Genomic DNA, 13514 nt, shown 5'->3' with positions numbered 1-13514 from the left:
AGTTATTTAAGATTAAGTACAGGACACAGAGTTCTTGCAAATTTGAATGGTAAAGATATGCAAATTCTTTATTACTGTCAGCAGAATCACATCTGTAAAAGAAAAAAAGCTTGTGAGATTTGCTGTTGGCTGCTCTTCTAGAGTGAGGGTAAAGAACCTGGTAGTCAACACTGTGAAATAATCAGACAGACACACCTCAGTTTTGGTAGACAACATGGCTGCCTATAAATGAAGGYTTTCTGTTGAAGATTGTAGCAGGTGCAGAAATAGGACACTTCATACAGACACAGGACATATGGAAAGGAAGGAGCATAAACTACTTTAACGTTATTTATGCTAAATTAACATCTTCTATCATCATTWCTTACCTTGTACCTTAGTGTTACACTTGGTGTATGCTCACACTACAAATACTTTGCTAAACCACTGGATTCCAAAAGCAATCTGAGTGTTGGTRTAAAACACAAGAATATGCCTGGATCAGCACTGATGCGAAATTCTTGGTGATAATGTTTGTCAGTGTAGTGGGCAGTTTCTTTTAGATTTAAATCAGCACAAGTGAACATTGAGAAGAGTAATTTTGAGTGAGATGGTCCCACCACTTCATTAAGATATTGACATTTTCTTATCATAGAGTAGGAAAGAAGAAAATAAAGTTTGTGCTGCTGGAAAATAATAAAGACATTTTTCCAATTTCAGGTGAAAAGCGTTGAGGTTCTGTGATTATTTGCATCTGTATTCATAGACCTCTGATAGGCCTTCCTTTGTTCTTAAATGTGTGAATTACAACAGCTGCCTACCAACAACCGCAGGTGGTTCCTGCTCATCAAACTGACCTCATAAATGTTCAGTAGAAACCTTTCCTGTTGAGAGGATGTAGTGGTGGTCATGCAGGGTGGCATTTCATAAAGGAGGTAGAAGATTTCTGTTACTTAGATTAATATAAGCTGTAGGAAAGTCCTGGAGGCGGGTGGGCCAATTGGTTCTAAGAATTGAACAGACAAGCAATTTGGAGAGTTTCCTCCAGCCCACCTGAGGATGAAGCTGCAAGGAATCTTGCACTGTAGGCTTCCCATAATCAGTGATTTCCTATTCATCCATCGGCTGAAGGTGAGTCTCAAAGAATCAATGTGAGCACATATTATGGTTATAATGATGGTTAAAACATCCAGTGCTGTTCATTGTGAATTATCTCATAAAAGAGTKATTGTTTGGCACATTTAGTTTTTAATCAAATTGGCATCTCCTCCTGTATTTACAGGCAGATATTGTCCCAAAATCCTACAAAATGTGTCAGTAATTACCTACACATTACTGGTTAGGCTGCTGAGGCACTTTTTTTTAGGCACTGACTAAAATTCCTCTGGTATTTGTCACCTTTAAGGGCCTTGCCATACCTAATGGATAACAGARCTGAAGAGACAGCTTCTCTCATCTGTTTGCAATTTAGTTACTTCCCTGAATCCCAGTTCTAAATAGAATTGAGCTTCCAGATAGTAGCTGCTATTCCAATTTCCTGCTGCTGAAGACATTAGAAGTTATCTTTATTAGCTTTCCTGGACAACCATGTTCCAATCTTTAAGAAGACAACACAGGTCGTTCAGGGTTCAAATTAGCTCTAATATTCATTTAGATGAACTTTTTAACCTTCTTTTTATTCAGGTGACAGATTTATTCTACATATAGGTTATCTTTTTCATTTTCTTTTCCTCCTCTCTAATATAAGTGGCTCTTCAATAACTTAAAGACCTCTAATTCAATTCTTTGAACAAATGAAAGATATGAAACAGTTTGCTCTCTGAGCAAAAGATATAGTTGCAGGTCTGTCACTTTCCTCAAGTTAGAAAACAGATCTTCTACTTAATTTGCCTGGTAATTACCTTTTAAAATACCCTTTAGTCACAATACCATGTCTTCTCTGTAGGCAATACACTGTAGAATTAATTCTAATGTATGTTTCTTACTTTCCTGATCTTTCAGTGATCTTCAGTAGTCAGCCTAAGTACAAAAGCAGTGGAACAATCTTTGTGTGTTGTGCACATCCTTGGAGCAAGGCTGCCTCTGGGGATTCTTGAAGTGTAGTGTGAAGCACAGTTTCAGAGCTTTTATGTGACATAGCTACAGAAATACTACTGATAAAGTAATTATAGAAAGCTAACCAAAATTTTGGAAATGGAAATGTTTTGAGGAGTCAGCTGCCACACAGATCCATCTAGCCTTTCATATTGTTGTCCATACTGTCCAGTTTTTGATTATCAATTTTTTTCCTGTTTTGAGAACTGTRCTAATGTTTCTATATAGCTGGTTGTGATTCTTCCATGTTTATCTTTTTAGTAGTTACATGTCTAAATAATTAAATTTAAACTGGCAGATATGGAGTCTGTTTTGGAGGGGTAATAGAGTAGGACAGCTAGGTTTTGTTTTCAATTTCTTTTTCCCATTTCTGTGACAAACTCATAACCTCTAGTAATCTGGTTTTATGAATCAGGTTCCTTAACAATTTACTTCAGTAGTATAAGATTAAAATTCCTAGAAAGAAAGAAAACAAAAGTAATGCACATGAATATATCTATGAAAATACTTATGGATATGTGCGAAAATGAGGATTTTCAATAAAATTATTTAAGTGATACTTATTGAAGGCAGTATAGTATATTGAATGATCAATTTTCAAATCTTCGGCATGTAAGAAAGCTACTAGTTGAGGAAAATATTTGAATTATTGTAATTCTTTTTTTATTGATAAAATTGGCCTGGTTATAGAACTACATTCTTATTGATTTTTAGGGCTGAAGTATATTTCTTATTACATGGGTGCATTTTTCTGAGGTTTGGCAATAAGGCTCTTGGAAAGAGCATGGTGAGGTAAAACTGGAATACCTAAGCCTCTGAACAAACGATAAAGTTGTACACTGTGCTGCTCTGAAATTTCTGTCAAATGTAGCACTTGTATTTCTCTTAGGTTAGGTGATTATACTTTCTGTTCCTTTTCCTGCAATGCTTGCCTAACACAGAAATAGCATTGCAGGTATTGAAATGTTTGAACTTTCACTGAACTTTCTACTTAGACAAAATATTAGTGTTTGTAAAGATCCTTTCACCCCTTCATTTCTGCTGCAGATATTGGGTATCTCACTGGCTTTGGGGTGTTTTAGGACTTCCCACATCCTAGCAAAATGAACACAGGTAACCTCTCCCCACATACTGTACACAAGGTAGAACAGCTTGTGGCTGTACCTGAGGAAAGTTCTTGGTTTAAATGCCTGATATCTGCTGTGGCTGCACATGCACATGATGCTACATCATGCCTCAAAGCAACTCCTTGTTTCTGAAGCAGATTTCCCAACCTTAACTGAGCTTGTGGAAATAAAAGCTGCATTGGAGACAGGTTTATGGAGAAGATWTTTTCAAATATTGAATGTTCCCTCTCTTAGGACAGTTGGATTGGATGATGCTACTTGCACTTCCAGTATTTACCATAAATGAAAAATCTTAGCTCTATCTTCTGTGCTTTTTATCAAAATGAAAGTTTTTSAATTCCAAATATGAAACTCATTCCTTCTGTGGGCAATCAACTGTAATGTTGTATTATTAGTGTAAAGGATTATAGAGTGTAAAGCTGTAATATTAGTGTAAAGGATTGTTGGTTTTGCACATCTCCATATGCCATTAATTTCCATAACTTTTATCCTAACATCCATGTTCTGTGTTTTAACATCTTTCAGGCACCAGTCTCGTTCAAGGAATTATATCCATGTTAATTTAAAGAAATTTATTKTCAACACTTAARTTGGATGCTAAAWTTTTTTTTYCCARCTTGACAGGATTGAAAGATGTTTGACTTGATTAATAGTTCTGAATTGTACGTTGTACAATTGTGTTGAATTTTTTTTTAAAACTTTAAGATGACATTTAAAAAATAATAAAAGATTTATGATGTGTCTATATAGGACTGTAGTTAATCATTAGAATTCCATCAAGTACCTTTTTTTTCCCTTTCAACTGAAATGAATATAAATGGTTTCTCRGGAAAAGACAGGAAATGYCCATGTAAGACATACCACCTRCTATTTTCATATTTATTGGAAATGTGTGTATGGGTTTTTAWGGCTGTATATGTATACATTATCTATCCCAGCTACTTATAGAGCAGRTAAGCCAGTTAAGTTCAATGTGCTCTGGAATAAACTGCAAAATGGACTTTTGTTTAAATAAGCATTTCATAAGCTGTTCATGATTTATACACAGATATCCTGATAATGAGTGCATGGAATTGGACTTCCAAAATCTTTTTTTTTTTTTTTTTTTTCTAAAGAAGGTCGGTTTATATCTGTAGTTGCTTACTGTATAAGATAACCAAACTATATCGATATTTCCTGCAGTTTTATTATATTATTAAGAATAAAGGCTACCCTTTAGTTCAAAAGGGTTTCACTTCTAAATGTACATTAAAGAACTCTGCTGTGTCATAACTATATACCTTATATTTATGTGAAAAAGACATAAAATATGCCACATATGGAGAAATTCCATCACATTTAAGAGTAGCAAAGATTAAAAGGCCTCTTTAGGCCATACAGGGACTCTCCAAGTTTTCTGACCGGTTAAAACTGTTTTTAATTGTTTAATTGAATTTTAATGCAATCAAGAATGTTCTCTCTAAAATAAATGTATCATGTTTAATCCTTCTTGACTGATGGTTGCTTTCCTTAATGTTATGAATTCTTGCAGTACTGTTTTTAGTATTCTGAATCAGTCCAAAACTTCAATTTCCTCTTGAAAATGATTTTGAACTTTCTCCAAACCAGGAATTCTGTTTTTTAGCTAGCTCTGCTTGAAGATCTGTCCTTAATACCAAACTTTAATCATTGTTGCAAATTTTGTAAATTATTGCTTGTACTGTCATTGGTGAACACAGACAACAGTTGATCATTTTCCTYCATAGAAAGGGCATTATACATACTTGAAGATTGTTATCATATCCCAGTTCAGTCTTTGCTCTTCTAGACTAAACAAGCTCCATTATTTCAACTTTTCCTCATAGGTCATTCTCTGCACCTCTTATAATTTTTATTACTCTTTTCTGGACTCTGTCCAGCTTGTTTACAACTTTTGTAATGACTGAAGCCTCTTGTGTGTCCACTAACAGTACCACATTCTTYCTCAAGTAGTTAAGACTTGGTTTTRAAACAATTAAGACCAAATGGTTTGATCATCAAGTGACTCAGGTATGAAACATGTTTCTGTGAGAGCTGTCTCTTCCTTATTCAGCCTAGAACAATGCTGGGACAATTTTATTAACTAAGACACACAAAAATGTATGGTTAACATGTGAGTGTGATTAAACTAATTCAGGAAAAATCCTGGCATTTCTTCTGTCATTTCTGACTACCTCTGTCAAACCAAAGATGTCTAGACAATTTTATTTCTTGGAAGGGGTTCTTTTGGTGAAAAATGATTGATATGGTACTCCTGATCTGCTTCAATACTTAAAATCTGCTGCTTAACTGGAGARAGAAACAGTCATTGCTCAACTGCTACAGCACTTTCACTGTAGTTCCAGAAAGTTAYGCTTTGCTCTTTAAAAATACAAAATTAAAAATCTATTATAAACATCTAAATAGAGCTCTCAATTAGACATTAACAGGGAAATCATCAAGCAAAGTTAAACATTGCCTTTGACCTGATATAAATKAACAGGTTGGTACTGGGAATTTCAGTTTTTTTGTGGACAAGAAGTCAAAGAAGTCACTTTGGCATCGTGCTGCTGCAATGCTGTGTGTTGCTCCACCCTGCTGGCTGGAAAAGTTATGTTGGAAATACGTGGGTTTTTTTTTTTTTTTTTTTTTTTTTTTTTTTTTTTTTTTTTTTGGCAGCTTATTGAGAGTTCCTTGGAGCAGCTGATACACTTAAACTGAGAAATTAATACCAACCATTCTCTACATCCTAACTCCTCTGTATCCATATCTCACTGTTGCTTTCCCAAAAAACTCAGCTCCAGACTGCATACTGCTCATTTGAGAATATCCTATATGTACCCCTTCCAAATTAATTTTGAAATCTACTTCTGAAATGACAATACAGGTTCAGATCTAAACAARTGAATAATGGACATAGCAGATCACTGGGAGTAGCAACAAAATCATAGCAAAAATTACATAATGTTCTTTAACTTTGCAGCCAGAAGAGTGGCCTGATCAAATTCAATGGTCAGTGCAAACTGCAGCCTTGAGCTGGGAGGAGGAACAGAAGGGATTAATGACTAGCAGAACAAATAAAAATCATAGAAAAGAAGAAAAGGAATAAATCTGGAAACTGAACTGCATTTTGTTTATTTTCAATAATWCTGATTATTTTCAATAATTCTTGCTTAATATTTCTGGATTTTAAAATTTTACTGATGCTTAATTCATTACCATTGCTTGTTTTATATATAGATGCAAGTATTTAGCCTTCAGCYCCCTACTAATAGTAAATATGTGTAAGCTATGGGACATGATCTTTGTGCACCTCTTCCTTAAGCAATAACTTGAGAATTAGAAAGCATGGCTAGGGCAGGGGAGGGATCAAAGGGATTTTATAACAYTCTAGTTTTGCAAATATTTGAAAAAGGTTAGTTTCCCCCTAGTCTTCAAAGCTCAGCTTTTGACCCTGTGAGGCTGGTAGATTCTACCAAAGGCTAAATTTAGTGTTTTACGTCATCATTCCTAGCTCTCCTTATGTTCACACTTGTTTGTGCCAGGCTTAATATGCAATGTGGGTCAAATTCAACTGAGTACAGTTACTTGGGTAGCATGTCCCTGAAAAGAAAAGCTTTTTTGCTTTAATAATGGTACCCAATTGTGATACTGCACTTCATTAGTCTGGTGATTTTTTTTTTGGTTGTTTTTAATCTGTGTCTCTGCAAAAATGGTACAGCATGGGCAGCTACTTATAAGGTTACACAACATCCTTTTGTCTGTTTTCAGTACAGCATGGGAATCAGCTGGAGGCTGACAGCTGAATTTAGCTTTCTGATAGCTGTCTAGGCTTCCAGTGTTGTGGAAATGTAGTCWCTATCAATGAGGTCTTAATCTTGGTCTGAATCCTGCTCCTAAAATTATCCTCATTTTGAAGGATTTTCTCTGCACTTGATGAGACTTCAGCTTGAAAGTCATTCTTAAGGTGATGAATCTTTTCTCTAGGAAAAAAATAATATTAAGCTCATGAAGAAAAAGTTTTGGGATTTCCCTACATTTACACCTTCACAAATAGTGGCACGCTTCACAATTTCAGTGGAATGTATCTGTTCATAATACTTGTTTTTCACTGYGCCATCTMAATAATGACAGTTGTTTTTGTTGGTTCTRTTCTTCTGTAAAGCACAGCCTCCTTTCCTTGCCCACAGTCTCTTGCTTTTTGGTGTGTGGGGGTGTATGGCACATTCTTACTCATGAAGAGCTAAAAGGTGACCTGAAACAGAAGGAATAGAATTGGACACCCGGTATGCAAAAGCAAAAAGTAACAAAGGGRTCTAACAGCAAAGAGACATTTTGCCTAAAACTATTGACATCAGTGCCTATGAAGGGGAAAAAAGCAAAGAGACTTTATAGATTTCATACAGTTCAACTCTTCTGTCAGCACATAACTCTGTGCTGTCTTGTTATTTGAAATAAAGCACCAGGTTTTCCTTGAATATGTCACTCAGGAAAGAATTAAAGGAGGTATATGTGTGGTTGTATTTAAATGTAGTCAGGAGCTTAATGATCAGACGGATTTTTTTCCATTACTCTTAATCAGGAGGATGTGATGTGGGCCAGTGATACAACCAGGCAAGCTCACATGCCTTGTAAGCAAGTTTTAGTCATGCACTAAATCTTAAAATAATCCTGAATACTCTCCATTTTTAGGCATGAGGAGGAAAAAAACCCCTCCACCTTTTCAATAGCRTCTGTCCATTCCATTCTTCATTCCTCGGAGGTTTGGAAAGACAGACCCACCACCTGCCTGCCAGACAACATGTCWAGGGATCCTTATCCTTTTTTCTGACTGCTTGCCAGAAACTGGGTTAAGAAAAAAATGTAGGCTGAAGATGGGAATGTGCCAGTCTTGGAAGCTTTCCCCTGCCAGGAATGTGCTGAGGGTCCAAAGGCTCTCCCCTGTCCTGAACGCTGCCATCCCAGGACTCAGTTCCTATACATTAAATAGGTTTCGCCTATGTCCCTCCTTTCTCACCAGCTTATCATCTGCAATGTTTCCCATCCATAAACAGATGACAGCTGTGTATATGACCCAGTCAGCTTTAAAAGAAACAGGCACTCCCTGTACTCGTGTACTTGATGGGAGCAATATTCAGGTTAAGAACAGCGAGTCCTTTGGTAGTACCCCCAGCAGTCCACAAGATGTCATGCTATGACAAAAATGGTAATTTCTTGTACCTGGAAAGTACTGCAGTGCTAASCTTCCAGAAAGAGCACAGTCTGTTCAGGCAGCCTCAGTTTAGGGYGTTCAGACAAGCAGAAGGCCACCCCTGGGCAAGAATGTTCTGAGATCTATTGTAATCTCCTGCCAAGCACTGAGGTGCCAGCTTGATTTCATCTCTAAATTATTAAAAGACTGTGAGAAAAAATGCACCCTGAAGCTCTAACTCRTAGCTCTACACAGGTTACAGGCTCAGTGGAAGGAAAAGGAATTGTATCAAGTTGTCCAAATAGAAGCTTGGTTCTATTTTCTGTTTTGGGTACACTATATGGTTAGCAGGAATGGATCATAAATTTGCCAAAGCCAGGAAAGTTTATAAATTCTCTCAAACCTCTGACTTTATGCAATGAGTACTTCTTTTAATGCATCTAGGAGCTGCTGTTCTTTTAAATAAAAATCACTTTATTGCTGCACAATTTACTCTTCAGAGAAAAATTAAATTACATCTTTAAAAAGATCATTATGTTTTTCCTTTAGTTTTTCTTGCGTGTTCTATTGAGTTTTTCTGCTCTTCATACATGTATAGGCTTTAAACTATTTTTAAGAGATTTTGTTTCTCATTTGCAGTAAGACATCCCCACACTCGAATATAAATCCTGTGTGGTATCACACTTTTTCCAGTGTTTGTGAAGAGACAAGGAAAATTTCAAAGTGGCAYTGTGAGTACTTTCAGAGAAGTGCCAAAGGAAGCATTTTATGTTGATTAAATAGGGGGYCTAACAGTTGATTAAATAGCAGGACTTGTGAAAAGGATCAAAAACTCAGAAGAAGAAAATGCCAGTATCTTCAGGTCCATAAATACCAATTTTGGTGAAGATTTCATTAAATGGTAACTATAGATTAGTGTCAAATTAAGGAAAATACAACTTTCTTGATGGGCATTTATATGCTTGACTATAAACTAATATGTCTTAAGACCAGTAGCAAACTTCAGATKATGATTCTTGGGGTTTCATTCAGTAATTTCTTAAGGTTTAGAATATAAAACATGGTGCATAAATGTTTAAGGAGATAAACTGAAGAAAATCTGGGTGCTTTGTTGAGATAAGATATTTTAAAGGCTTTTTAAGAAAAAATACTTTCTTTTTTCTTTACTGAGAAATATGGAATGTAGTTGAGTTTGAACAAAACTAGATATTAGAAAACTCCAAAACAAGTCAGCATAACTTCATTCTACTTTCTACTGAAAAAAAACTTTCACTGAAAATTTCCTTCTTTTTTAAAGAATGCAAGAATCACCAGCCAGTTTGGAACAGAGCTGTGAAAGCATCAGCTGAGTTTTGGAGTTCTTTAAGGAAAAAAAGACAGGCATAGTTAACAGTAGCTATTGTAATTTTGGATCTACTCCAGTAATCATCGTAACATTTGTTTTAAAAAAATTACAATATCAATATATGTTATATATATCATATCATATATATCATAAAAAATATTCTCATCTTCCACCAAATCCAGGCTGAAGGATTTTTTATCATCCTTCAGCATTTGYTACCAAGTCATGGATGATTTTTAAGGCCATTGCCACTTTTTTTTCCCAAACTATGAACTGAAGCACTTCTGTAAGAACGTGTTAGTGGGGCAAGGGTTTCAGCCAGTCTTTATTAGGGTGGCTTAGCCATGAACGGTAATGGATTGACCATGGATCTCAGCTTCAGAAGATTTTAGCTGAGGATTTTTTGATCCATTGTTGGTGTGGGGAAAASGTAGAGTTCTATTAAACATCCTGTTTATTTGGTGAATTTTGGGAYACCAAACCTGTTCTTTGAGCAGTGAGAAAAGCAGCTTATTTGGTCTCCCTCTGTGTTGCAATGTTTGTGTTTCCCCTTATGTCCATGCTCAGGTGAGCTGGCTGAGTAAGTAACTTTCCTTAAAGCCTCATCTCATTATATTTTTAAGCTGCTGTTGCCAAAACTTCAGTCTGKTATGAGGAATGACAGAGAATATTAGATTCTTGATAATAATGTGATTTAGGAGCCAGCTAATAAGGTGGGGAAAGCTGGCAGATATTGAAAATACTAAAAGGTAAATATTGATTGCAAGTAAATGCATTATTAAACAGAACCCTCTAGGAGTTTAACTCTGTTATTTACAGTGAAAGAGTATGCCAGGGAATTTGCTGAGAATGCAGGGCTAGGAACTGTGATCAATATAAAGGACATTTGAGATCCCAAAGATAACTGATATCTAGGTGATGTTGAAGCCTCAAGGAATAGGATTGGATTAAAAGTGATTATTGTGAACTGTAATATTTAAGCTGAAAAGTTGCCAAAAGCAGATGTAAAGTAGGCACATTTTGGCTTTCAACAGCTGGAGAGAAGGATGTGAAGTAGTGACTCAGTTATCTTGTGAGTATGAGTCATCATAGTGCCATGAGATGGCAAAATTAATTCYTATTTACCTCAGCACAGGTAGATACATGAAGGATCTTTGTAGAAAGGAAGGACATGAGCACTTCTGAATTTTTTTGCAAGGTTATGTCAACTGACATCCAAGAAAGATGAACTCACCTTGGGGTAAATGTAAGAAAGGACTGTCAGTATGAAGCAGGGAAGAGATCTGATTTTTTTTATTTGTTCGTATCCTTATCAAATTTCATTTTTCTTAGCACTCTTTGAAAATACATTTGTGGAAGAAGGTGARAAAAGCACAGAAAGAAGTGTATGAAAACTCATAGGAATTTAGCCTGAAAACTAGACAACACTACAGAGTTATCACAGCAGTGTGATTCCAAAATAATCCTCTAATAAAAATATTGAAATAGTGTTTTTTAAGAATAGGACTTAGTGAGCAATATGGYCATAGGGAGTTAGCAGCAAGTCTGTCTGAATTTATCAAAAGGACCTTGCTCAATAGGACTGGRGCTTTTTACAAAGGTAGACACACTGTTCAACATTCTTTTGAATTATGCACACATGGTCAAACTTCTMCAAATTAATATTTTTCAGAACTTAATTTAGAGTTTTTCCGTATTTCAGACTCTGCAAGAAGTGTCCTGTGCAGAACAAAACTAAACAAAACATTAATTGGAGTGAGCTTTTCTTTAATCCAGATAACCAAAGTAGGCACTGGGAAGAGACTGACTTCAATGGAAAAATGGCATTCTTCCAAGTCACAAGGAAATCAAGTATGTGATTCATAATTTTTACTGTACAATGACTAGAATTAYGAGAACAAAGGCTACAGTTCATTTCACTGGCATCTATAAATYCCCAAGATTTTATTTTTCTGCCTTTCAGACTTCCAGGTTCCATATATATATACCTAAGTATTTGTCAGCCTGCAAGAAATAAATTATCTGACATCCTGTTCACTTAGTAAGACAGAACACTTCTACAATTGTAGAGATGTTAATTGGGTGACCTGGTCACTTGAAAAATATTTCAAAATTTATTGGCAAAAGTCTCAAACCCAAGTTTCCTGCTTGGTTGAAAGCTATTTTAGCTTGCTTCTTGTTTTTACTTATGAATGGTAATATCTTCGTGTGAGGCAAAACGATCATATTTCAGATGCCTGGCCTGAATAATGAAAGTATTTGATCTAAACTCCAATTTGTTGCCTTTCAGGTGAGAATGCAAAATCTGAAGAACCACTTAAGATCCTCCACTAGTTCCTCCTGGGCTATTCCATGGTGTATTCTGTCAGGTTTTATACAGAGGTTTTTGCAAATTTTTTATTATTTAAACCTGGAACAGAGTTAGCAGCAGCACCTGAAAGCGCTCAGATCTGCTCAGCTGTCCTGCCTGATGAACAGGGGTTTCCTGTGGATCAGTTTGCCATCTTCCAAYAGATGCAGAACTCTGAGCTGCTGCRTTCTGTGGGGGTCTTTCCACCTTGGCCTGTAGTTTTCTGAGAAAAAGTTTCCTAATCCCTAACCTGATGAATGAAAATTCTCCCTTTAGTTTCTTACAAAAGATGATTAAAAAGAAAAAAAAAACCCACAAAAAAACCCCAAAACCCTAAACCCAGCAAAACCAAATAGACCCAACAAATGCAAGAGCTTTTTAGAGCTTTAAATTAAGTTGAACTTGTTTATTCCATTAATTATTGTGACTGTGAATTTTGTCAGTCTCTATCCCAAATATGCTTACAATCTGTTAAAGAGACCTTTGAGGAAGTGGTGAATTTATTTTAACTGAGTTGGCTTCCTCAGCCTGATGSGTACTACAAATGCAACAAGATAATTTAGCAGGTCTTTTCTGCATTTGTGTTTTATTTGCATTGTTTTATCACTCACATATGAACTCACATAAGTGAGATTTCAAAGGCTGTTGATGTAGTTCATTCAATATTTAAACACATAAAAGTGTTTAGAGGAGATACTGTTTCTTTTGTCTTGTGTAATCACACTATGAATAATTTGTTTGCTATGTCTTATTTAATATTAAAAAAATGCCCAACAACCAACCATTTTACTCAAAGATACTCTACAGGAAAATTACCTAATGTTCTTTGATACTGGATCAGTAAGACAATGTGGTTTTTGTGACCTTACTTTTTAAAACATGTTGGATATTAAGTCTACCTATTGCAGTCTCTTTTAACAATGCAGAAACCTTCCAAACTGTAATTTATATACCACTTCTCCTGGCATTTTTGTCAAGGAAAATGTCAAGGCCAGGTTCCTTTTACATCATGGATATAGGAAGCAATCTTTATATAATGTTTATTTGATTGAATTTTATGTTTGTTCTTTAAAGACTTGCTTAGAACAATTTACAATCAAATAATAAATGATTCTTCATTAGTGAAAATAATGCTGTTAGCAAGAAAGGTATTATTTTATATTTTTACATATTTACTGTCTCTACAACTGTGGTGTCCTGTCTGGTGGTGAGATTGCCTTGAGAGCTTTTCCCACAATCTGTTCAACAGTTTTTAATTTTATTGTCAGAGTGAAATGTAGTTATTATTTTTTTTTGTGGATCAGAAACAGAAAGAAATAATTACTTTAACCTGCCTACAAATGAAAAGAACAAATCCCTCTGTAATAGTTCATTCCAGTGTGTTGTTTCTTCTCCCTAATCACTTTACTGTTTACTATCTGCCAGTCCCTG

This window comes from Malurus melanocephalus, unplaced genomic scaffold (genome assembly GCF_030028575.1).
Source record: "Malurus melanocephalus ecotype Western Australia unplaced genomic scaffold, MMel_1.1 scaffold_90, whole genome shotgun sequence".
Classification (NCBI taxonomy): domain Eukaryota; kingdom Metazoa; phylum Chordata; class Aves; order Passeriformes; family Maluridae; genus Malurus; species Malurus melanocephalus.
The sequence above is the reverse complement of the archived record's forward strand: the minus strand, read 5'-3'. Positions refer to the sequence as shown.